The sequence below is a fragment of the Arvicanthis niloticus genome, chromosome 4, assembly GCF_011762505.2.
Source record: "Arvicanthis niloticus isolate mArvNil1 chromosome 4, mArvNil1.pat.X, whole genome shotgun sequence".
Taxonomy (NCBI): domain Eukaryota; kingdom Metazoa; phylum Chordata; class Mammalia; order Rodentia; family Muridae; genus Arvicanthis; species Arvicanthis niloticus.
Window position 1 is genome coordinate 22848239 of NC_047661.1, and position 24677 is coordinate 22872915.

Consider the following 24677-nt stretch of genomic DNA (forward strand, 5'->3'; position numbering starts at 1 on the left):
TGGAGCAAATCCCTTCAGCTCCTTCAGTCTTCTCTCTAACTCCTCCGTAGTGCTCTTAACCACTGAGCCATCTCTCCAGCCCGCATCCATTCATATATTTTTAGCAAATTATTTAATACAATATCTACTGTTTTGTAACTGCATATTGTCACTTAATAAATGCATGGGTCATCTTTGTGTCTGATATCCATTCAGCTAACTTTCATGGAAAGCAGTTTCTTGGTAATATCATTTTAATGACCTGGATACTTTTTTGTTTATTTTACTTTTGAGACAAGGTCTCATCTAAGGCTAGCCTGGAACTTGCTATGTGGCTAATGATAGCCTAGACCTCTATGGCTGGGGACTCAGACCATGTATTTGTGCATGTTGGACAAGTGCTCTACCAACTGAGCTATTTCTCCAGCCCATGCACCTCTTTTAAAACACCTAAATACATTTCATTATCACTTTCCCACAACTTCTACTCCGCCTGGAAGCACACTCCCTGCATACCGTCTCCTTTTGGGGTTGTTAATTTCAGCTAATATTTTATCAGAACATCACAATCCAGTCCATTTGCAAGCTCTTTAATAATCTAATTTGAATTCACTTGCTAAAAGTGCTGGAGGATTTCTACTTCGAGTGGGTAGATGTGCCGAGTAGTAAGGTTTTCTACATGAAACCGGTTTATCTCTTACAGGTCATATCCATATGTGCTGTCGAAGCCCGCTATAAGCTATGTAGGTGCAGAAATAGAAAGATCTTCTGAGGTTCATGACTGGTGCCTGTGAATTAACTCACAAGAGGCAGATTAGTGGGGGAACAGTTGTATCCTGCATTCACAGGTAAGCTCCCAGTAAAGTGATCCCCTAAGCTCTGGGTCTGTCACAGTGGAGGTGTGGGCAGAACTCAGAAGGGTGCCAGGCAGGGGCACAGTTGCGAACAGAGTCAAGGGTAGACCTGTGTAATATTAAAGTACAGAGTCAAACCTGAGGGTCTGTGGGAAGCAGAGGTAAAGGTGCTTGTGAGAGGTGAGCTGGCAGGATGGCTAGCATCTGGATTTGCATCCATTCAGGTCAGGCTCAGTGTGCCACCAGGGTCGGTGAGCGTTAGCTGGACAGTCATGCAGAAGATCAAGGCTGCTACCTCACAGGTGATCCCAGGACTGTAAATACGTGGTCTCCACTACTGAGGTGAGCAGACCGGTCAGTTCTGAGGGAGAGAGCTGAGCCAGGAAGACTGGACACTGGCTTCTTGAGAACTCTTGCTCATAGCTGCTTCCGACCATGGAGGTTCTACCAAACAGAAACAGCACTTCATTATGTCCAAGAGAAGCCGAGGAAGTGTTCATGTCAAAGCTGAACTCTTTGCTGCTGCTTTTTTTGTTCCTGATGTATGTATGACGTATGTAGAATTTTAGTTCAATGTCCCTGAAGCTCATTAGCAGAAAGTCTAGAGGTTTGAACATATCCAGTCCATCAAACCAATGAATACTCTGACTTACATAATTTAACCATGTTGATTGATCATAACAGCTACAACATCCTTCACTGTCTCATCAAATACTATGAGACTTCAACCACTAGCTAATCCCGATGGTCTGGTGGGCATCAACAATGAAGAGCCTAAAGCCAGCTGGGTGTTTTGGAGTAAAGGTGTGTATGCTGTTAGAATATTCTATGAAGAATATGAGTCATGTTTTATTTGTTTTTTTTATGACTCAGGGTCTCACTATAAAGCTCACACTGGCCTTGAACTCATGATATCCTCCTTGAGCTTCCTGAGGGCTAGAATCATAGACCTGTGTTTCACCATATCTAGCTCACGAATGTGTCATTCTCACTGTAACATTTTCTTTTTTGTTTGTTTGTTTGTTTGTTTTTGTTTGTTTGTTTGTTTTTTGAGACAGGGTTTCTCTGTATAGCCCTGGCTGTCCTGGAACTCACTCTGTAGACCAGGCTGACCTCGAACTCAGAAAACTGCCTGCCTCTGCCTCCCAAGTGCTGGGATTAAAGGCTTGTGCCACCACTTCTGATTCTCAACCATACTACAAGAAGGTAGGGCTGTTCCTATTACTGTTTTACAAATGAGAAATCTGACTCTCAAGTTACTAGCTAGGCATTGTGGTAAGTCCAGCACTTGTGCCGGGTGGTGGTGGCGCACGCCTTTAATCCCAGCACTTGGGAGGCAGAGGCAGGAGCATTTCTGAGTTCGAGGCCAGCTTGGTCTACAGAGTGAGTTCCAGGACAGCCAGGGCTACACAGAGAAACCCTGTCTCGAAAAACCAAAAAAAAAAAAAAAAGTTCAGCACTTGAGAGACTAAGGCAGGAGGATAGTGAGTTGAGACCACCCTAAACTTAGGTAGTCAATTCCAGACCTTCCCAGGATACTTAGTGAAATACAGCCTAAAATTAAATACCACCCCAAACACACACACACACACACACACTCACACCCCTTACCAATCCAAGGTCACCAAAGTAGTAAACAACTCAACCAGACCTATATGAATTGTGTGTCTAAATCCACGGTCGCTGACTTGTCCTTTGTGTCTTATTCTCTTATGTAGTCGTGTATGGTATTCACACTGGAAAGTGAGTAAAACCCTCTTCCGGCCTTTAATGATTGTATATTCCAACGCAGGAGGCAGACAAGTCAATGCCACTACAATCAGTCAAGTAGAGGTCTCTGGAGTTCTTCACATGTCCCATGGGAGCACAAGGGTCACATCTGGTAAACTGAAATGTAAGTGTCAGACCTCTCATGGCTTCCAGCTAGGGAGAGCAATCTCAGCTCAAAGCAGCTTGGTGACCCAGGATTTCCAAGCCATCTTTATGGTATTCTGTCTTTGGAGGCAAGTTTGGAGTGAGGAGGGTTCTAAATGTTAAAAAAGAATGATCAGTACTACGAGAGGGTTCCAGAAGCTCCTCCTGGCTCAGGGCATGGGTGTGAAGTTAGACATTATTTTTGAAAGGCTGTGGTGAACATGCATCTGCCTTCCTAAGCAACCCACCAGTGGCCTGTGTGGGAGATGGGGATGTGGGAGTGGCTTTTGTCAAAACTGGTTCTAGTTTTTTTGGGAGGATGCTCATGTCCCCAGGAGACTACATTTTTATAGCACTGAATCATTTACATCGTGTTCAGGAGACTTTTATCATTTTTTAAAATTTTACTTTATGTGTATGGATGCTTTGCCTTCATGTATGTCCCTGTGCCATGTGTACACACCTGGTGGCCATGGAGGTCATAAGAGGGAGGCAGATTCCCTGAAGCTGGAGTTACAGTTTTCAGCTTCCAAGTGGGTGATGAGGATTGAACCTGGGTCCTCTGGAAGAGCAGCCAGTGCTCATAACTGCACATCATCTCTCTGGCCCCTAAAGAGCCTTTAAATTTCTTTGCCTTGGCTGTGGAGCCCTGCCAGTATGAGATCCTGTGCACGGTGACACTAAATTTGGAGAGTCTATGGGTTCTGATTCTTACTGGAAGGAATTGGCTTTTCCAGCCCCGGAAGCCTGGTCAACCTCAGACATCTTCCTGTTCAAAAGTCCCTTCGTTGAATTGGGGCTTCATCACCCCATCCTTCTCCAGGTTACCATGCTTAAAGATGAGATTGTGTTATTTGGCCATAATATTAGTCCATTAGTAGTCACAGCTAAATAAAAGGATCACTATTAAGTAGACCAGAGTTGAAGGGAAAGGAGCTCACGGTGAAGGGAAAAACCGGGCCAGAGAAGGCTTGAGTCTTGATGAGGAACCCCATGAAAATAGCCAAGAGTGAGGTTTTGGCTAAGGCTCTTCCAGCAAGTATTTTATATACTGTGTGCCAAAGAAGATGCTGATGTTATGGTAAATGACCAGCCAGCCACTCTGCCAGCTGTCTCCGCCACTGCTCTCCCCTTCAACGCCTATTTAATTATTTGGGCATTTAGAGTCTAGCTTTTAACATTTCTATTTATTATTAGTAGTACTGTGTGTGTGTGTGTAAGATGTGTGGACTTGAGTGTCCATGGGTTGAGGCCAGATGACAACTTTGCCAAGCTGTTCTGTCCTATACCTTTAAGCTGTGTTCCAGGGATTAACCTCAGGGCCTCGTACCGTGTGGCAAGTGCTCTTACAGGCTGAGCCATCTTGCTGGCCCTAGTTTTTCTTTAACACACACACACACACACACACACACACACACGTACACACACACAATCATGGTGATGCATACTTCTAATCCCAGTACCCAGGAAGTAGAGGCAGGCAGATCTCTGTGGGGTTGTGGACAGGGCAGCTGGGGCCACTTAGAGACCGGGTCAAGAAAAATACTGAAAAACAAATCCCCCAATTCTATTATATATATCCATAGCCGAGTGTGATGGAAAGTATGAAGTGTTGGTGCCTGGGTTCCTGCCCTGAATCTTCTGTATGAACAAAGACCCAGCAAATCTGCATTTGGAGATGGTGCTGAGGACTGAACGCAGAGTCTCAGGCGTGCCGGACACGAGCTGTACCATGCAGCTGTGCTCCTGCGCAGTTTCACAGAAGCTTCTAATACAGATACTGAGGCAGAACAGAGAACAGCAGCTGTAGAACACACAGGGTTTTAAACACCCACCTTCACCCAGCCTCTCACTACATAGCTCCCATGCTACTTTAAAGTAATAATGCCTTTGTTGTAGGCTATTTCTGGGTAATTCTCGATCAGCTTGAAGGAGTTGAGTCCAGGATCTCTCTCAGACACACAGTCAGAACCGGGGAGCTCCAATGTGTGCAAAACTTCTTCTGCAAGGAACACTGGTCTGTTGGGTTGTCTTAACTGCATTCTTTCCCTGACTGATTCTTGGTTGCACTGGTTCAAACTGTAAGTCTATGTTAGCATAGACAGAAGGTGAGAAGCTGGGGAGATTTTGCTGTGGTGGTTTGTCTGAAGGGTTCTGTTTGTGGAGTACTTAGTTAAACTTCCCCGGCCTCACTTCCAGATCTCCCCTGATTTCCTTTACTGCTTAGAAATTCTTCTGGAATTCGTCGTGGGCCAGCCACATCTGCTTCCCGTTTCAGGGCCGGTCAGCTGTGTCTGCACAAGGTTGCCTGCTTCTCAGACTGCAGGAGGGAACCAGCTCTTCCCTCCCACCGCTTTCGGGCAGGTAGAGAGAAAGCTCATAGCTCAGGTTTTGTTACCAAGCAACGGGGTTCCATTTGCCAATTGCCACCATTTCCTTCGCATAGTATTACAGGCCTTATTTTTAACATTTAGTTCAGAGAAATTGCCGTCATTATGTGCAGTAACTTCCTTTGGAGGTTACTCATTAACCTTAGGTATTTTACTGTGTAATTATAACTGCCAATGCCCCAGGCTTGGAAAACCTTTGAACTCCTTAAGGTATTAGGGGATGGCAGAAAGAATATTATCTGACTTTTCTTCCTTTTCCAGTTAGGTTAATTTCGGAGGTGCCTGTGTCGTCCCCCCCTTCTTCCCGCCCCCTAAGGGGAAGCCCTTCCAGCGTTTTCTTCCTTTCTGGTCTCAGAGACTCTGAACTAAACCTGTTAGCGTCCAATTTCTTTGATACTGGGCCACAGTAAAACTGTTTCCCCTTTGTTTTATAAGGTCCTCGGGGGAGGATGGGCGGGGGGGGGGTTGGTCCTGAGAAGTCCCAGTGGCTGGGAAGTGACTGGCAGGCACCCTTCGGCCTCCCGGGGCTCTGAGATGCCCCCACACAATGACTGGAATTAGATATCCCGTACAGCCTTCTTTTGACACAACGGAAGGCCTCCTCTCGGCTTTCTGCAAGCAGCTTTTCACTCCCAGGCTCCGCGGGAGCCAGGTGCATAGCTTCATAATGCGCCTATTATACAGGCAGGCTCAGTCGCCATGGCTCACACAATGACCCTTCTGATCTGGCCACAACAGCGGGGATGGGTGCCAAGGCTTCGGTCCCCACCCACAGCAGATTTAGGTATGCACTTCGGGTGTATTTGCAGCCCCACTTTACTCCCCACCAAAAGGAGGGTTGAATGCACCGCCCCCCCCCCCCCACACACACACACTCACTCTATTTCAAGACAAACAAGAGTAACTGGGGCACACCACCTGCGCGCGCAGCTCCAGGTCTTTCCGGCCTCCGCCCAGACATTCCAGGTAACTGGAGGAGGAGGAGGAGGAGGAGGAGGAGGAGGAGGACTGGGCGGCCACGTGACTGTGTTGGCGAGGGCGTACCCTGCTCCAGCAGGGACAGGTGAGCTCTGCACCCTGGTGGGAGCATACTTTTTGCAAACTCAGGTCTGCACCGCCCCACTGCTGCTTTGATCGGGACAAATGAAAGGCTGGACTGGCATTTCGGCTTCACGGAGCTGAACCGCAGGACCCCAGCAGGTACACAGTAACAGGGCACTGCAAGTCTCACGAAGGCCAGAGCGCCCCGCTGCCTGCCCCACAACTCGCATCCTTCATCTTCCGAATGGGGGGCCGCGAGGGACATTTTGGTTTGCTTTAAAAGGCTCGAGGACTTGCTTTTTCTTCCCCACATAAAGGGCTGGTGGAGGTTTCTCTGACGGTAGGAACATGTTGTCACACGTGACCTAACAGCTCAGCTGCTCCGGCGCCCATTAGTCAATCAGCCAAAGCACGTAAAGAACCCGGTGTTCACTCTGAGAGCTTGGGAGAAGGCTAGCAGGCTCTGCCTGCCCAGTGTTTATGGGTTAGCTAAGGGTTTGGAGGGACCTGTGAACTAGGGAAACTGATACCATCTGTGAGCGCTCCCCAGTGCCAGGACTGCGTGGTACCCTCTTTCATTCCTGCTGACACCTTGTCAAGTAGGTATTGGTTATCAACTCCACTCTACAGGCGTTTTAGAGAGGCCATTTGCTGAAGTTCTCAGTGTGGGCATCAGGTTGTGGAGGTCACAAGTGTTAGAGTCATTGGCCTGCTCCTATCCACACCAATTTGTCCTGGTTTTCTCTCTGGAAGATAGGGACCTTGTCTGGGGTCATGGTCCAGAACATTCTTTTCCCACTTCACTTCTGAGCTGGGATGGCAGAATATTCTTTAGTCACCGTGTCCCTAACCCTGCCCCTACTTCTGTTTCTTCTGCTTTGGCTGTGTTGAGGGGCCACATCCCAGTGAATTTCGTCTTAGGCAACAGGTGAGCTTGTCCTGCTCTCTCTGGTTTTATTTCAGAGGTGGAGAGTAAAGGTCCCACTCAAAATTGTGAAATCTACAAAGCCAGCCTTCACCAGATGATCTCCTAAATCCCTTCCTCTGACGTCAGTGACACCCCGTGTTGCCAATTTCCTGAAAGATAGTCATGTACAGAACTGTGTCCTAATGACACCCCAAGGCTGGTCCAGGCATCTTTAGCTCAACCTGCCACATCTGGTCATTCAACTCCTGCACCATACCTCAAGAGACGACAGGATGTGGTTTCTCAAGTAGGCCAACGTCTTGATGCTTTTTAATAGTGTGGAGCCCCAGCCAATAGGGTTTTATGAGTATCACAGGGAGACACATCCTTTGACCTAGCATATAAATTTCTCTGGATACTGGCCTAATTACAGCAGTTCCTTTGGGCATGGAAATGAATAAGAAACGTTCTGATGTTTAAAAACTAATCCCATCGTATTTGTTCTTTGTGTTGTGTCTTTAGTCAGCCTAGTTGGTGGGGACTGAGACCTCCTGGACACTGCAGCTTAGGCTCAGTCCCTCTTAATTGACAGTTCAGTACCTGGAGACTGGGGTTTTCATTCTTCGTTCACTGAGCACCTCTGATCACGTAGTAAATTGGAAAAAAAACCCAAAAAAACCAAAAAAACCAGGAGTCCTTGCTCACTAGCCTCATCCCAGTCACAGCCACAGTCACTGCCACAGCCACGGCCACAGCCACGGCCACCCCTGTGAGCCTCAGATACCTCATCTTGAAGGAAACAAACTAAAGCATGGCTTTACAAGCAGAGCAACTCTTGCAAGTTATTGAATAATTTTGTTTTGATTTGGGTGCTCGGTCTTGCTGGGACTTTCGTGCAAGATATTAGGTTGAAATCAAAAGGGGAGGCTGCATGGCAAACCCATTTCTGCAGAGAGAATGACTAGGCTGCAGATAGGCTTCTGAGACCCATTCTTGTTTAGCTCCAGGAACTGGCCAGTTGCTCTCAGTGAGGGCCCTGCTTCTAGGAAGTAGCCAGGAAGAGAAGAAAAAAACCTGGAAGTGATGTTTGCCTCCAGATACTGGGTTGCCATAGCTGTTGGATCAAAGAGATGTTGTTTCATTGGAATTTGAGAGCCATCATGGTTTTGGGGAGCAGATTCACTTGCAGCTCTGATTCTGCAGTTCTGACTCACTTGCAGTTATGAATAATAAAGACTGATGATACAGAAATTATCTCTTCACATAAGACTCTCGGGAAGGGCTACTCAGAGCAGGTGTTCGAGCTCCAAGCACGGTCAGGGACCCAGGCTGCTCCCAGACTTTGGCTTTTGTGTTCCAAAGCATCAAGTTCATTCTCATAGTTGCCTTGAAGTCCAAGGTGGCTGCCAGACTCCATCCATTGCACTTGCATTGCAGGCTCAGCAAAGAAGGAAGAGGGAACAGCAGGAGGGATGTGCAGCCCAGCTGGGCCAGTCTTCCCAGAAGTCCCTTGTGAGTTACGCCATTGGCCAGGACTCAGCATGATGCAGACTCTGTTCTGGGCAGTGCATCATGCATTTGGAAGAGTTCTCTTTAAAGAGAACATGGCTGGATAGTGAGAGGTAGTGAGGGTCTCTGTATTAGGGGTGGTTCTTAGAACTCTGGACCGGGTTCATTTATTTGGTGGCAATGAGTGAAGCACTGGGGGCTGGATGGAGGGAATGAAGACCTGGACTGCAGGGACCATGGACAGATGGGAGGAGTCTGACAAGGTTTTCTAGTTGAGCTGAGAAATCGGGAACAGTGCCAAAAGTAGACAGTGATGTCATCAGTTGCCATTGGGAAAGAAGACCCTGGATTAGGAGTCAGACTTGCTGACTGTGTCCAGTGGGCTGCCCTGCGGCTGGGGCTTAGAGCTGTTGGGGTGGACATTTCCAAAGAATACTAAACTCATCTATTTAAAAACATTCTAACGTTTGTAGGATGTCTTAACATGTCACGTGTATTTTGGGGTTTCATAAATTGCTACTTAGGGTTCTCTTAATTGTGTGAGAGGAAGGATATAGGACTGCCTCGTTTTCTTAAGGGTCCCGAGAGTCAGGGCAAAGTTATGTACTTGAAAATGTGCTTCCCCTTTGCCTTTCCCTCACCTTCAGTTCCTGCCTATGTGGTGGTAGGAAACATGACCTCAATGTCCCAGCTAATAAATCAGAATAACACAAATCTGAAGATGATTGCCTGCATATTGTATATTTTAATCAAGTTTGAGTATTTAGCGGTATAAACCAAAATAATCCTCCAGTACACCAGTGCTACACAGGCACTGGGTACTAAGCAATGTTTCTGGGGAGTCAGTGGGAATGGCCCCTAGGCAAGGATCCAGCCCCACCTAACCCTACACCCACAGCAGGTCCAGTGGTCTTCTGTTCCTGCCCCACCCCAGATCTTCTGGTGCTCGGTGCCTCTTGCTGCTTTCTGAGCTGTTGACCTTCACCCTTCTTACTCCTCTTTGTCCTCTTCCACACTCATCCCATGTTTTCCACCATGTCCTGTGGGTATCAGCATCAGGACCGCCCAGAGACTGGCCAGGCCTACAGACTCAGAACCTGTAGGGGATGGTGCAGGGATTCAGGGGTCTCTAGTTGTGTAAGCCCTCCTTAAGGATTCTCTAGCACTTAGTAGCCCTGCTCGGCTTCAGAAGGCCCCATGTAGATCTGCCCTGTCCTGGGCTGGGTCTTGAGATCAGGCTACCCAGAGACTTCTCAGCCTGGACCTCTTATCTGGCATTCTACCCAACCGTATCCCCGTAAGGCCCCACGTGCTTGGAAGGACCCCTCCCACTAGCTGTCAGTTGTAACACCCCAAACCCTGAGTTAAGTTTTTTTTTTTTTTTTACCCGAATATTTGATAAATGAGGACACAGCCTAAGAGCATCCAGGCACTGAGCTTCACTTCCTTGGAGGACATCGTGATACTCGTGTAGGGGACGTGTGGGCAAGAGAATGATTTGCCCATGCACAGGATTTCTGTAGATTTCGTGGGAAACCTGGACTTACTGTTTGTTTACATTACTAGGACCCCTGGGTGGGAAGAGGGAAGAGATAAAGGGTAGGGTCTGTGTTTGGCAATGAAAGCAGACAAGCTGTACTATGGGGACCTTTGGAGAGGACTATAGGGCCAGCCAGGGGTGCCCTAAAACGAGACAGATTACCAGTATTAAGAAAAACTCTGTGGGGCCATGGAGAAAGCTCAGTGAGCAGTGTGTTTGCTGTATGAACCCGAGGGCTTGAATTCGAGCCCCAGCACCTACAACCCATGTAAAGAAAGGCAGGTATGGCGGGGCACTTGTAGTCTCAGTGCTGAGGAGCGAGAGGCAGGGGGATCCACGTGCCTCACTGCCTGCCAGCTTTGCTGAATTGGTGACCCCAGCCCAATGAGAGACCATGTCTCAACAACAGGAGGGCTCCTGAGGAGTGACACTCAAGATTGACCCTCAGGCTTCACACTCGTGGACACACAGGCAAGGGCCTCTTCCACTGCGTTAACACAGACCCATACAAATTGTGTGCTGTTCATCGACTGTTAATTATTACAGAACTGGGTGAGTTGCGGGTCAGGGAGTGGGGAAAAGAGGAAGCTGCGGGCTGAGGGACAAAATGAGCAGTTCTAGGAAACATTGTGTCCCTAGAGGAAACGTGGAGCTTAAAAAGATACCCTCTGGATATTTTTCTTTATAGCATCATCAGAAGCAGTCATTCCTGTGTCCATACCTTGTGTATGAAGCAGTACAAACATAGGGTGGAATGACGAATGAGAGAAGGCTTAAGTGCTCGAGGTCTCACTGGGTTTCCAGTCAGTCTCGAAGGAATGCTTGGTCTGGCATTGAACTGTCTGCTTCCTCTCCCTTTCTCTCCTCCTAGTACAGGCTAATGACTTAGGATCACTGGGGAAGTTGCTTTGCAGCCCTGAAGCTGGAAAGGGCCCTGCTGTTCCAGCTGCCCAATCCTCAGTTTTATCTGTCTGGGTTTGGCCTATTTGGTTTGTAATGCCTTGGTTGATTTGTTTGTCCACATTGTATGCTCTTAGGGAGACACATAACAACAGAATCTGATTGCTGCTTCTTCTGAAGAAGCAGGAACAGGTTTGGGACCCGTGTTGCCGAGGCTGCCCGTTCTGGGCTGATCATTGCTGATTTATTTTAACAGCATGTGGGGAAGGTCTGGTGGGCAGAAAAAAACTCTGTATCCCTGTCAGTGGCAGAGTTCACAAGCTCGTCTTTGTGGTTCCTGGCAGTTTCTAAGAGTTTGCTTCACAACTGCCCTGGCACATTTCTGTCCTTGCTACTGGCGCACCAAACCCTGGACACTTACTGGTGTAGCTGATAGAGTTGTGTTCAGGACCAAACAAGAGTTTTCTGAAAATGGTGGCAGAATCCCTTGATGGGACCAGTGTCTGTCATCCAGTCCAACAAAATGAGGGAGAAGAAGCCAAACAACAAAACAAAACAAAACAAAACAAAACAAAACCAACAAAACAAAACAAAACCAAAAAACCCAACCCCTTTACAGAAATAGTAGAGGCAGTAGGAAATGATGCCGGTTCAGGCTTGTTTTCCTGGCTGGTGTGGCCTCATTCCAACCTGTTGCCATTGGCTCTGGCCTGTCTGTGGGACACCCTGGTGCAGGGGGCCTCAGAGGAAGGGAACTTCTACATTTCTGTTTGCCTGGGCTCCTTGCCAAAGCCTGAGTTCAAAGTGCAGTTTCCAGTAATTTGTGGGGACGTCTCTGTGGGTTCACCAGGCCAGGACAGAAGCCTGCAAGCCCAAGTAATATTTCCTAATTGCTGTCGTTCCTTGTGAAGGGAAGGAAGGTAGTTGAGGTGCTCGCTGGTGGCGAGGGTTGTTTCCTTGGCTCCTGCAGCTCACTGGCTTTCTCCATCTCAGGACATCCCAGCCCCTGCTCTTCCATCCTATCCAGCCATGGGAGCCTAGCCTAGGATGAAACTAGACTTAATTACTGCCTTACAGTTACCCCTTCTTAGAGCATTGAGGTCACCTCCTCTCCACCCTGAAGCTTCCCTGTGTCTCACGACATTAAACAAAGGGGTGGGTAATGGCAGGCCTTACCTCAGAGGAGTGCTTGGAGAACAGTGGCTTTTCTATCAGGCAGAGACACACAGGGACAATGTTTTAATGAATTGTGTTTTCTCTGGCTGTGGATGAGTCACTCTTGACATGGAGCAAGGACAGTCTTAGGCCACCGAACAACACAGGGAAGTGGCCTCTTTAAATCAGATACCCTACCTCAGGTATTTCAAGGCCACTGTGGGAGCACAGAAGAGAGTATGGAGGTAGCCCCACCCCAAACTGTGTTACCAGCCCTTTCTACAACACATTTTTTTCATTTGCAAATCTCATACTGTCTCTGTGTGGTCTTTCCTCCGACCTGGAAACCTAATTCCAGTGATTTTGCTTTGTAACAGTCTTCGGTAGCAGTTGGGGTTGCTGGTGGTGATTGAGGGGACCTCCTCCCATAGAGGAATTTCTATCAGTTTAAGAATCACAAAACCATATTGGTGTAAAAATATTACTTAAATATTTTTTATCAGAGGTCAGTACTTTCTGAAACTATCTAAATAATTAACTGTACAATGCCAAAATAGCCCATTAAAGCTTTAAAAAACAGTTCTTGGTTGTATGGCTTTTATTAAGCAATGGCTTATATAACTTTGTTCTTCTTTACTAAGTTGTTTTTTTTTTTTTTTTTAAACATTTTACATTAACCCTGGCAATCATGGCACACCTTTAATCCCAGCACTCAGGAGACCGAGGCAGGTGGGTTTGAGGCCAGCCTGGTCTATGAAATGAGTTCCAAGACAGCCAAGGTCTTTACATAGAGAAACCCTGTCTCCAACAACAACAACAAACCAACAACAAAACCAATAAAAATCAATTTATATAAGAGAGTTGGTTATTTGTTCTTAAACATGTCTTATGACCCTACTGTTTAAAATACCTCTCTAGCCTTTAGTTATAATTTAAAAAGAAACAAAACAGAACTTGTGACTAATTTTCTTAAAAAAAAAAAAAAAAAAAAAAATCCCGGGTGCCTGGCTAACTAAGTCTGTAGTTTTGGAACTTCTGTAGTGAGCCAGGTGGATGACTCAGTTGATAAAGTGCTTACCTCGTAAACATGGGGACCTGAGTTTGCATTCCCAGCACTCACAGAAAAAGGGGGTACAGTAGGCATCACACTTACATAATCCCAGCATTGAGTAGGTCGTGGGCAGGTAGATCTAGAATTTCCCAGCCAGGCAGCCTACCTGATCCAGGTTCCGTGAGTGACTCTGTCATGAAAAGGGACTGAGAAAAACATACAGTATTGACTTCTGGTCTCTATAGGTGCGCACACACACACACACACACACACACACACACACGCACATACACACACATGCATGCACACCTCTTTTGGTAAATGTCAGTACACATTATGATGAAATGAAACTAACCAATTTAGACTGGACAGAGATTGTCATCACAGGTCCGATCTCTTCAAGCATGGTTCCTCACACACAGCCAACTAGCTCTTACGCACACCATTGCAAGAGAACTCAGGCATCCCCCCAAAATTCGGGTGTCAAGATGGAGCAGTGTGCACATCACTTCTGTGGATTGTTGTTGGTGGCCACGGCTGGGGGTCTAACTTTGGTTAGATCTTTCTGCAAACAGCATTGACAGTTTCATCTGCTTCCGAGATCCTCAAAGAAGCCATGAGAGTCTTTAGTCTCCATGAGGTCAGAAGCTCTGAGGTTTCAGTGTTGAGAAAGTGCCTTATGTTGTGAGTTAGCGGCCCCTCCCCCACAACACCCCAGGAGTCTCAGTTATTCTTCACACATCTTGGTGCTGTAAAACTCCTGCCAAGAGAGCAACATTTGGCTATTTTGTGAGCCCCCAGCCCTCCCCAAAAGTTCCCCAAGAGGATGGTGAGAATGACACGTGAAAGTTCAGGTAAATCCAAGTTCTGAGGGAAAAGTATTTTTATATTTATACAATTTTCAATATTATATTTTAAATTTCACTGATGTATTAAAAGGACTGAGGACTCAGTTGGCTTTTAAAATAAAAATACTTCCAAACATTTCAGACACTGTGGAGGATGTTTCAGACTACACTGAGGTGGGAGAGTTTCGATGTCAGAGGAACTTCTGGGCTCATGTGTTCAGCTTTTATCGTTTTTTATGTTCGGGTATCATGGAAAATATTTTGAAGACAACCATACTGTAACAACTGACTCTTCCTCCCTGTTTCATATAAGGACCATGAGTCACAGGCTTTCAGGACTTATATGTACACCATTGAGAGTGACGTAAGCAATGTGTTTTCTGTCCTCTCCAAACTGCAGAAAGCAGCCATCTCAAGGATTGGATAAGCCTCGATTAGAACAACCCAGAGAGCGGAGGTGACGTCAGAAGTGTGTTCAGTGTGTTCGAGGCCCTGGCTTCCGTCTCCAGTGCATTTGTGTTCGTCTTTGCAACGCAGGCATTTGGAGATGATTATTCCCACTGTGGAAGCCTCCCTCCCTGCAGGGGCGACTATGGCACCCTGGTCAGGTCACACCTCCACTGTGGAGTGCGAATCAACTTTTGGATCTTCAACTGAGGTCATTGTGCAGAATCATTACTAAAGACTCTACTTTAATGGGAAAGAATGTTTTTCTTTTATGTGTACAGGTGTGTGCTTGTGTGGATGTATGTGCACCAAGTGCAGTGTTCTGGATGTCAGAAGAAGGTAACTGATCCCCTGGAACCACAGGTATAGATAGTTGTTAGCTGCGGTGTGGGGGCAGGAGATTAAACTCAGGTCCTCAGCAAGAGCAACACATGCGTTGAAGGGCCAAGGCATCTCTTCAGCCTCCCGATTCTACCTTTTATCTATCCCATCTCTTCCTTTCATTTTCTTTGTTTTTGTTTTTTATTTTTATTGGCTATTTTATTTACATTTCAGGTGTAATCCCCTTTCCCCATTTCCCCCCAACCCAGAAACCTTCTATCCCATCTCCCCCCCCTGCTTCTATGAGGATGTGTACCCACCCACCCACTCCCACCTCCCCACCCACAAATTCCCCCACACTGGGGCATCCAGCCTTCACAAGACCAATGACCTCCTCTCCCACCTTTGCCCGACAAGGCCATCCTCCCCTACCTACACAGCTGGAGCCATGGGTCCCCCCCCCCCTCCAGCATGTGCTCCCAGGTTGGTGGTTTAGACCCTGGGAGCTCTGGTTATTTGGTATTGTTGCTCTTCCCATGGGGCCACAAACCCTTTCAGCTCCTTCAGTCTTCTCTCTGCCTTCTCCATTGGGAACCCCATGATCAGTTTAATAGTTGGCTGTGAGCATTTGCCTCTGTATATGTATATGGCAGAGCCTCTCAGGAGACAGGTATATCAGGCTCCTATCAGCATGCACTTCCTGGTGTCCACATCAGTGTCTGTCTTTGGTGAGGGCACAAGGGATGAATACCCAGGTGGAGCAGTCTCTGGACAGCCCCTCGTTCCATTTCTGTCCCACACTTTGTCTCCATATTTGCTCCCATGAGTATTTTGTTACTCCTTCTAAGAAGAAACAAAGGGCCCACACTTTGGTCTTCCTTCTCCATGAGCTTCTATAAGACTCTCTCGAGCAGAGCTTTAGTCTCTTTGGAAGACTTCTCAGCAGAGTCTCCCTGAGTGAACCATGTGGAGACAAGATATCGCTGCAAAAAAGCAAGAGGAATTTTAATGTTCCAGCATGCTGGGGCCATCCTGCATCCCAAAAGGAGAGTCTACCCAGCACAGCTTGTTCAGAGGACATTTATACAGTCTCTAGGGGTAGCAGCCATTAGGCACAATGTGATTGACAGCACAGTGACTTTCTAAGCTGATTGGTGTTTAGGGAATGAGGCGGCAAGGACCTCCCTTGTCTGTGGGTGGCCAGAATTGGTCCATCCTGTGGAATTTGTCTGTGTGCTCTGGGCCTTCCCCACCCTCAGGTGGGTTCCCTTCCATGTGTAATCAGCCTCTCCCTTCCTCCTCTGACAGTCCAGCAAGTGTCCTCTGACAGAGGAATGTTAATTGGCCTCTTCCATGGGTTGGGGGAGAAGTGTTCCAAAGTTCCTCTTCATTTCATGTGGTCTGTGTGTTGTATCTTGGGTATTTCGAGCTTTTGGGCTAATTTCCACTTATCAGTGAGTTCATACCATGTGTGTTCTTTTGTGATTGGGTTACCTCACTCAGGATGAGATTTTCTAGTTCCATCTATCCATTTGCCTAAGAATTTCACGAATTCGTTGTTTTTAATAGGTAATACTCCATTGTGTAAATGCACCACATTTTTTGTATCCATTCCTCTGTTGAAGGGCATTTGGGTTCTTTCCAGCTTCTGGCTAGAAAATAAGGCTGCTATGAACATAGTGGAGCATATGTCCTTGTTATATGTTGGAACATCTTCTGGGTATATGCCCAGGAGTGGTATAGCTGGGTCCTCAGGTAATGCTATGTCCAATTTTCTGAGGAACTGCCAGAATGATTTCCAGAGTGGTTGTATCAGCTTGCAATCCCACCAACAATGGAGGAGTGTTCCTCTTTCTCCACATCCTTGCCAGCATCTGCTAAGCCCTGAGTTTTTGATCTTAGCCATTCTGACTGTTGTTTTTCTTTTAACCCAAGATCTCAAAGGTATCCTGACAACCAGATGGAAAGGAAGGGACACTTACCACACCGTTTAAGTCTCCCGACACCACTGACATAAAGTGCTCCAGACAACTGGTTGTGTAGATGACGCTCAGAACCATTGAGTCGTAGCTCTAGTTCTCATGGACTTTGAGAGGGCAGTTATAGGGAGGTTTGTACAGTTCTCCGGGAAGAGCTCTGGACTCCTCTGCTGCTTCCACTCAGCAGGGAGGATTTAGCATCTGTCATCCCCCTCCAAGTGTGACATCATAGTTTCATTGAAAATGACTTTTCCTAATAAGTTGAAAAGTACAGTTGAATCGTGGCATGACCCGGTTGCATAAAGGAGGATCACTGGTCCCTCTTCCAACATGCCTGTGGGCGTTGGCATGGAGGGCCATGCCTGTGCAGAGCATGCTTCCTCCAGTAAAGCTATTTCTTTCATAATGACCTCTGCCTTACTCTGTATTTCCAAAGTGACCTGAGATAGCTTAGCCTAAAAGTTATACATCTGGGCTGTCATTTAAAACAACTCAGTTCTGTCTCTCCCCATTACCCCAACTACCTTGGCTTTTTAAATCTGAGTTCCTGGGACCTGAGTCAAGTTGTCAGACCAGAGTGTTGAACACTTTTAGATGCTGAGCTGTCTGGCCAACCCTCCTTTGGGGTTTTGGGTTTTTTTTTTTTTTTTTTTTTTTTTTTTTGGAAATGTTTAATACCTGGCTTGCTAACTAGGGGCAGAGGCAGCAAGTTCTTTCAGTGTCTGTGTTAACATTCCAAACATGCCCCTTTCTTCTGAGATTGTCCTATCTGTTATTATTAAAAAAAAAAATACACCTTTTAAAACTGAAATGACTTTTCCAAGCCAGTGCTCTAATCTCAGACATAAATCTTGCTCCATTAAGAAAAGGGAAGCAGGCACTCTGTCGGAAGAATCCAAACTCAGGAGAAACAAAAACATTGAAAAGGTTAGGCATGGAAGTATTTCCACAGCTTTTGCTTATGAAACACATTAAATTAAAACCTGCTTTCCTGAACACGTCTAGTGTGCGGATGTATAGCACGAGGGACCGATGTAGATGTGGAAGCTATATAATTCTGCAGGCATGCTGCAGGCAAGGGTGCAGTATGCTGGCCTCCTTCTCCAGCTTGGCTCCAGGGTCTGAGGACTGGGAAGAGCCAGGAGATGAGCCCTCCTTTTTGTCTTTGTTTGCGTTGAAAGAATGGAAAGCATGGTTTATTCTAGAGCATATGACTCGTGAGCATAGAGCTCCGGCTCCTTCAAATACAACGTTCCAACCTAGAATCAGTTTCATGAAGTTTCATAGTTTTACAGATTAAGTCATAAATCAGGGCAAGTTTAAAATACATTAGTGGGCATGTCAGAGAGGTGGTTAGGTGGGAGATACTTAGCTAGAAGCCTAAGAGGCTATCTGATGATATTCTTAGCTTTTGGATTGGTGGAATCCAGGGGTCTGCTATGTTAATAGATTTCCCCAAACATTTTTGTCTGTTAGTCACAGGATGTTTGTTAGTTCTGACACAGAGGTGGGTGAGGAATTCAGGGGGCTAAAGCTAGCACAGGATAAGGTAATTAGCCTTTGGACCTGTCACATTCCTGTCTCTCCACGGTTCTTCAGCTCTGGTCGGTCACTTAGTCTCAAGCTTCTTTCCAGGAATTCTTGTTCACAGGTGGCTTGGAGTGATTCTGCCTTGTGTGTTTATAAGTTCTCTAAATCTTGAGCATCACCAAGAACTTGTGATAGCCACGCAGGGCCAACGCAGAGAAGGGATGTGGTGGGAAGGTCAAACCTTAGAGGCTATGGGTGGTACATTTGGTGGTATTCTTTTATTTCTTAACATTTATTTATGTGTTGTGAATGTGTGTGTGTGTACCACAGTGCATGTGTGGAAGTCAGTGGAAGATTTTGGGACTTTATTCTCTCTTCCTACTGTGTGGGTCTCAGGACTGAACCTGGGTCACCAGGCTTGGGAGCAGGTGGTTTTGCTTGTTGAGCCGCCCCTGGCTGGCTGAGCCAACTCCTGGCTTTTGGCAGTATTCTTTTACCTGAAGCTCCTGACAATCTTTTAACATTTCAAAGGTTGATGAGATTTTTTTCCTGATAGCAGCCGCTTTTATTTACTTAGTCACAGTAACTCCCCAACCTTCACTCTGTTTCTTTTATAAGATCAATTTAGTTAAACTTCCAATTTTCTTAAGCTGCTGTGAGGATCAAACCCAGGGCTTCACACAAGGTAGGTAAGTGCTTCACCCCAAGTCTGCAGCCTTCTTCTAAAAATGTTCACTTGTATCGAGGTGTGGTGGTGCATACTTTAAATCCCAGCCCTGTTGTTTTTTAATCTTGTAAACTGGATTAAATAAAGTCTACCATAGGTCAAGAGGCGGAGAGAGCAACCAGTTGACAAGAAGCGAACATAGGATTATTAAGAAAAAAACCATAGAGAATAAGAGGGAGTCGGGATGATGGACAGAAAGACACACAGGAAGTGGAAGGGAGGAGGGATGTTCAGTTGGAAGGAGGTTTTCTGAGACTGTATGAGAGGGGATTTGCTGCTGAGACACTGGCTGAGGAGGAAGGTTAGCTGGAAGCTTTCTCTGCTTCTCTGAGCTAACAGTCTCTAACCCCAGCATTCTGCCTCCCAAGTCTTCATTGGTAAAGTTGAATGATTGGCCAGTTCTTTCCACTACTATGAAAGATGGTCAAAGGGAGGAAGCTTTCTGGTCAATACCAACTTGATTTCTTCATATTCTGTGGCCAAAGTGTGGTATCTCCAGCAATAGAGTTTTACTAACAAGTTCTAGTGGGCATTTGGGCAATAGACTGTATTGTTTGGGGAGAAGAGGCTGTCTCAAGGTTAGCCCTGACCAATCATTTGAGGACCGTGATCCCATTCTTGGTGCTGGCACCAGTTGTGGGCTCTAGAGACTAAGCTTGAGGCCCTGTGTTTGCAGCACAAGCACTTCGCTGACTGAGCTGACTGGCCAGCTCTCATCTGTGCTTGTCCTGCATCTGCAATGAATACCCTAGGGAAAGATGTTCAATTTTCTCATTTATAAAGCAAGGACAGGAGGGAAATGAATTTAAATGAAAAAAAAATAACGTTTTTGTGAGAATTTAATGAGACAGTGTACAGGTAGCAAGTATATTTGGTGACCTGCCTGCACATAGTAGACTTGCAGTAAATACTGAACTTAGAGGTGTTTCCTCCATGGACACACTTTAGGGCAGTCTAATAACGATAATAATATACATATATTTTTTATTTACTGGGGATTGAATCTAAGATTTTATGGATGGCAGTCAAGTACTGTATCCCTGGGCTAGATCTCTAACTATTTATGCATTTGCATGTAATTCTGAATGGTAGATAGAGTGAAATGTAGGACGGAGGAATGGGAAAATGGAAAAGAGGAAGTTGAAAATGAAATGACTAAATAATATATGTTATCAATGTGTTTCTGATATTGTGATAAAGACACATATGTGTGCACATATAATAAATAGTCAGGGGAGTCTTAAAATATTAATAGGCTTGTCTCAGAGGTACTAGGATTCCCAGAGGGTTTCCTTCTCCATAAGTTGATGATTTTTTTTTTTTTTTTTTTTTTTTTTTTTTACAATAAGCACAAACTAGTTAATTGGTCTGAAAAAGAAAAACCAGTAAAATCTTTTACTGTTGGGAAAAACCAAAGTGCCAGTCATTTTCCGTGAAAAGAGGTCTTTGGAGTTGGCTGATCCACTTGGAAGAAATAGTAGGGCATGAGGTCTGTGCAGAAGGTGGATTTGTGCTCTGTGGATCCCATGCCTGGTACCTCAGTCTTCTGTGGGATGAGGTGGGCCAGAAGCACTGGAAACACAGGTTAATGCATCCTCAAACTCCTGAAAACACAGAGACATAAGTTATACTCATATCTACACATGTTTCAGTCACAGTGGCTGTAAAGGCTTTAACTCTACATGGGTTTTTATAAAATACCATGAATGATAAAGTTTTGATTATAAGCTTCTGCTTACAGCCAGATGCAACTCTAGCACCAGTGGGATACAGCGCCCTCCTCTGGACTCAATGGCACATGCACTCACATATATGAACCTTCACACAGACACAGGCATACATACATAATTAAATCTAAAATCTACTTTTTATTGTTCTCTCATATATTACATCTGGACCACAGTTTTCCCTCCTTTCCCTCTCCCTGTCTCTCTCCCCTCCACCTTGCCTCTCCTCCAGATCCACCCCTCCCCCATGTCTGCCCCTCCCACCCCCAAAAGATCAGGCCTCCCAGGGACATCAACTAACCTCAGCATAACAACCTACAGTAAGACCAGGAACATACCATCACATCAAGGCTGGATGAGGCAACCCAGTAGGGGAAGGGTCCTATAAGTAGGCAAGAGTCAAGGACAGCCCCTGATCCTACTGTTAGGGTTCCAACAAGAACACGAAGCTACTCAGCCATAATTTATATTCAAAGGACCTAGGTCAGATCCCTACAGGTTCCCTGGTCTCTGTGAGCCCCCGTGAGTCCTGGTCACTTGGTTCTGTGGACCATATTCTCCTCCTGTGTCCCTGAGCCCTCTGGTTTCTCCAACCCTTCATCTTCTTCCTCCACAGGACTTCCTGAGCTGCTCCTAGTGTTTGGCTGTGGAACTGTGCATCCGCTCCCATCAGTTGCTGGATGAAGTCTCTCTGGTCTCTCTGATGAAGATTATGCTTGGCTGCAGTCCCAGAACACTCTGCAGGCTTGACAAACTGTATGTAGGGCGAAGGTTTTGTGGCTGGGTTGGTGTCCGAATGCCTCTGGCTTCGGACCTGGGACAAGGGGCTTAGGTACATATTTTGGGTCCAAAACCAAACACCCTCCACTTGAGGCCTTGCCTTGTTACAGGCTCCTTGCCCTCCATTACTGGAGTCTTTGCTACGGTTATTCTTGTAGTAAATCTAAAATCTTAAAAACCTATTTAAATTACATCACTTCTAAGAGAGGGTTGGGAATGTAGTTCAGTGGTAGAGCACTGGTTGCCATTCTTGAGACCCAAGTCTAGTCCCAGCACTGCCAGAAAACAGCTTAAAAGGCTGAGATTCAGTGTGTGTGTGGGGGGGTCAGGATAAAACATTCTTCATGCACTATCCCTCTTTTTTCATTTTTGAGAGTGGGTAACTTTATAACTCTGCCGTCTGGAGATGCCAAGTAGACTAGGCTGGCTGGTCCTCTTCCACCTCCACAGTGCTGGGAATACAATGATGTCTCACCATGCTTCCCATGCCCATCTGATCGAGCCATCCTCAGCTCTCAGGGAGTTCCTTCACTTCCTCTTCCACGGGCGAGTTTCCACCCTCCTCCTGCTCTTCTCAGTGCACCTCTTGCAGTATCCATCAAATACATCACGCTTCCTCCACCTGCTCCCTTCTAACTCCTTTAATCCTGGATTTTACTTCTCCCTTGTGATTAGGCTCAAAGTCACTGGAAGAGCTTGTACAGTGACCCATCCTTGGGCCTTCTCTGCCTTCTCCACATCCTGTGTCCTCTTTGAAGGATGCTGCTGGCAGGCACAGGGCAGCTCATGGCCACCCGCCCTTCTTCTCTCAACTGATGCTCTTCCTCACACGCCACTCCTCCTCCTTCAACAGGCAATCGTCCTGAAGCTCTTGTGCCTTTTCTTTCCTTGTTTTTTTCTCTCGAAGTTCCTGACGTGTTGCCGTGGCTATGGTTAGCATGCAGTAAATATTTGCTGAGTGCTAGATAGGACTTTTCTCGAAACCAGAAGGATGTGGCAATCCTGCAATTAGTGCGTGTGTCAGGCCCTTGAGTAAAAACCAAGTGATTTGCATGAACGCTCATCTGTCTAGATAAGAACACCATGCATAAGCATGTGTGATTTTCCAAGCCTTAAAAAACGTGTGTGTGCCCTGTGATGGGAAGCTACATTTAACATAAGTGGGGTGAGTGAGCAACGAGACCACATGAAAGACATTAAAAATTCTGAGACCCAGGAACAGGAAAATATTAATAAAGATTAATAGCTGCTAACACTTATGTGGATTTTATTATGTGCTAGATTGTCAAAATGCTTTACATAGATGAATCACGCCATCCTTTGAGCAACCCTGTGGGGAGGCTCGCTGTGATTGGCTCAGGGCCACAGAGGGTGAGACACAATTGAGCTGCTCTGTGCACCCCTAAATGTCCCTTAGACATTTCTTTCAGCTGCTTAATTGAAATGTGAATGGTTTTGTGATTTTTATCTTGTAAATTTTCCTGTGTGGCTTCATCTGCACAAAGCCTTCACTCTCAAGTTCTATATAAATGAGACCGTGTTGTACTCGAGGTGGCATTTAAAAGTAATAAAGTTGGTTTAAAGAAAAATTACTAAATGTGGCCCTCTCCCCCAGCTATTCCCCTCCAAAAAAGAGCTTTACTAAGGTAAACATCCTTTAGGGAGACTAGGATTTCTCCCCTGAGTTTCTGTGAACATGTTTCTGAAAGCTAGGATCTGTTTCCTAGAATTCCAGTCTCCCTTATTGATAGCTACATCTGGTTTTAAAGCAAAGACAGCTTTATTACCTCACCCATTCAGATGCTGTTGGCTCTGCATGGCTATGATTTCATCCCTGAAGGGTGAAGATTTACTGTTAGCAAAGGATGCTCAAAAGAATGTTCTTGTCGTCTCCACAGGGAATTCCAATGGCTCCCAGAATGTCCTGAGCCTCCTGCTATCTCAGTTCTTAAGGATGAAGCCATCTCCCAAGGTCTGCAGCAATCTGGGAGCAGCATCATGAAGACCTTGGGTTTTCCCTTGTTGGGACCTTCTGTGCCATTTCAGAAGATGATTCCTAATTGTGACCATCTCCTATGGATTTAGGTTTGCAAAGCTTCTAAGGACAGCTTTTCCCGAGTGAGCCTCTGTTTAAGGACCACTTGCATAGGCCCTAGCATCGTTCTAAACAGTTGGAGCTTGGTCTGGTAAAATGGTTCAGCCAGGAAAGATGCTTACCACCAAACCTGATGACCTGAGTTCTGTCCTTGGGAGCCACACACACTCCCAAGGAGAGGCTGACTTTTGTGAGTGTTCTCTGACCTCTACATCTGCACTGTAATGATGTGCCTCCCTCTAATAGACAAGCAAATAGATGTTAAAAAAATGTTTAGACCCAACAAAAACTTTGGGAAATGCAGCTGCCTTGGGCAGTATATGGCAGTGTCCCTTTGATTAGTAGGTAGTTAACCTTGTTTTTCCTGGTGTGGACTCTACTCACACTTTATAATGTCAAGAGGCATTAGTTTTTAAAGCCTTTATAATGGTAAAAGAACTGTAAACAAACAAGTGCTTGCTCAACGGAGGCTTCAGAAGAAATATAAGCAAAATGACAACGTTGTCTCTCTGTCAAAGCCTGGCAATACAACTGTTGGATAGACTTTTCAGGGACCTGTTTCGCATTAAAATACCAAATAAAACAACATAATGGAGTATTTTGGCTCTACGTAGGTTGCGCTTATGGGATGAGAATTGTATATGAAAGATAGCCAGTTGCTGTCACAGTTGATGGATTTTTGTCTACATGCTCAGTGTAGGAGCATCCTGAGGCTCAGGAGTGTTTCCAAATCCTATGCCAGGAATGATGCAGATCCTGTCTACAACAGAGACTGACATTATTTTCCTGGTTTGAGAACTGTCTGTAAGCTGCTGCCTTGCCTGTCATACCACTTTAGCTGTGTGTGTGAGGAATTGTCATTCTTGATACAGCTTTGTGTGTGTGTGTGTGTGTGTGTATGTGTGTGTGAGAGAGAAAGAGTGTGTGTGTGCATACATGTATGTGCATGCATGCGTGTACACACATGTGTGGGTATGCACACA

The 24677-nt window shown here is 46.0% G+C and overlaps 2 long non-coding RNA genes across 3 annotated transcripts; one reads left to right on the forward strand and one right to left on the reverse strand.

The window, feature by feature from the left end:
* Positions 1–553: 553 nt before the first annotated feature.
* Positions 554–6197, reverse strand: LOC117707654 (uncharacterized). 2 transcript variants are annotated; one of them, XR_013109778.1, is made up of 2 exons: positions 6056–6197; positions 554–1277 (listed from the first exon to the last, which is right to left on the reverse strand). It is a non-coding gene; the product is annotated as an uncharacterized LOC117707654 (long non-coding RNA). The 2 variants fall into 2 exon arrangements; XR_013109779.1 differs by having other exon boundaries at positions 6017–6197.
* Positions 6198–6199: 2 nt separating this feature from the next.
* LOC143441970 (uncharacterized) lies at positions 6200–24292 on the forward strand. The gene is made up of 3 exons (XR_013109777.1): positions 6200–6337; positions 21436–21575; positions 23498–24292. It is a non-coding gene; the product is annotated as an uncharacterized LOC143441970 (long non-coding RNA).
* The last annotated feature ends 385 nt before the right edge of the window (positions 24293–24677 follow it).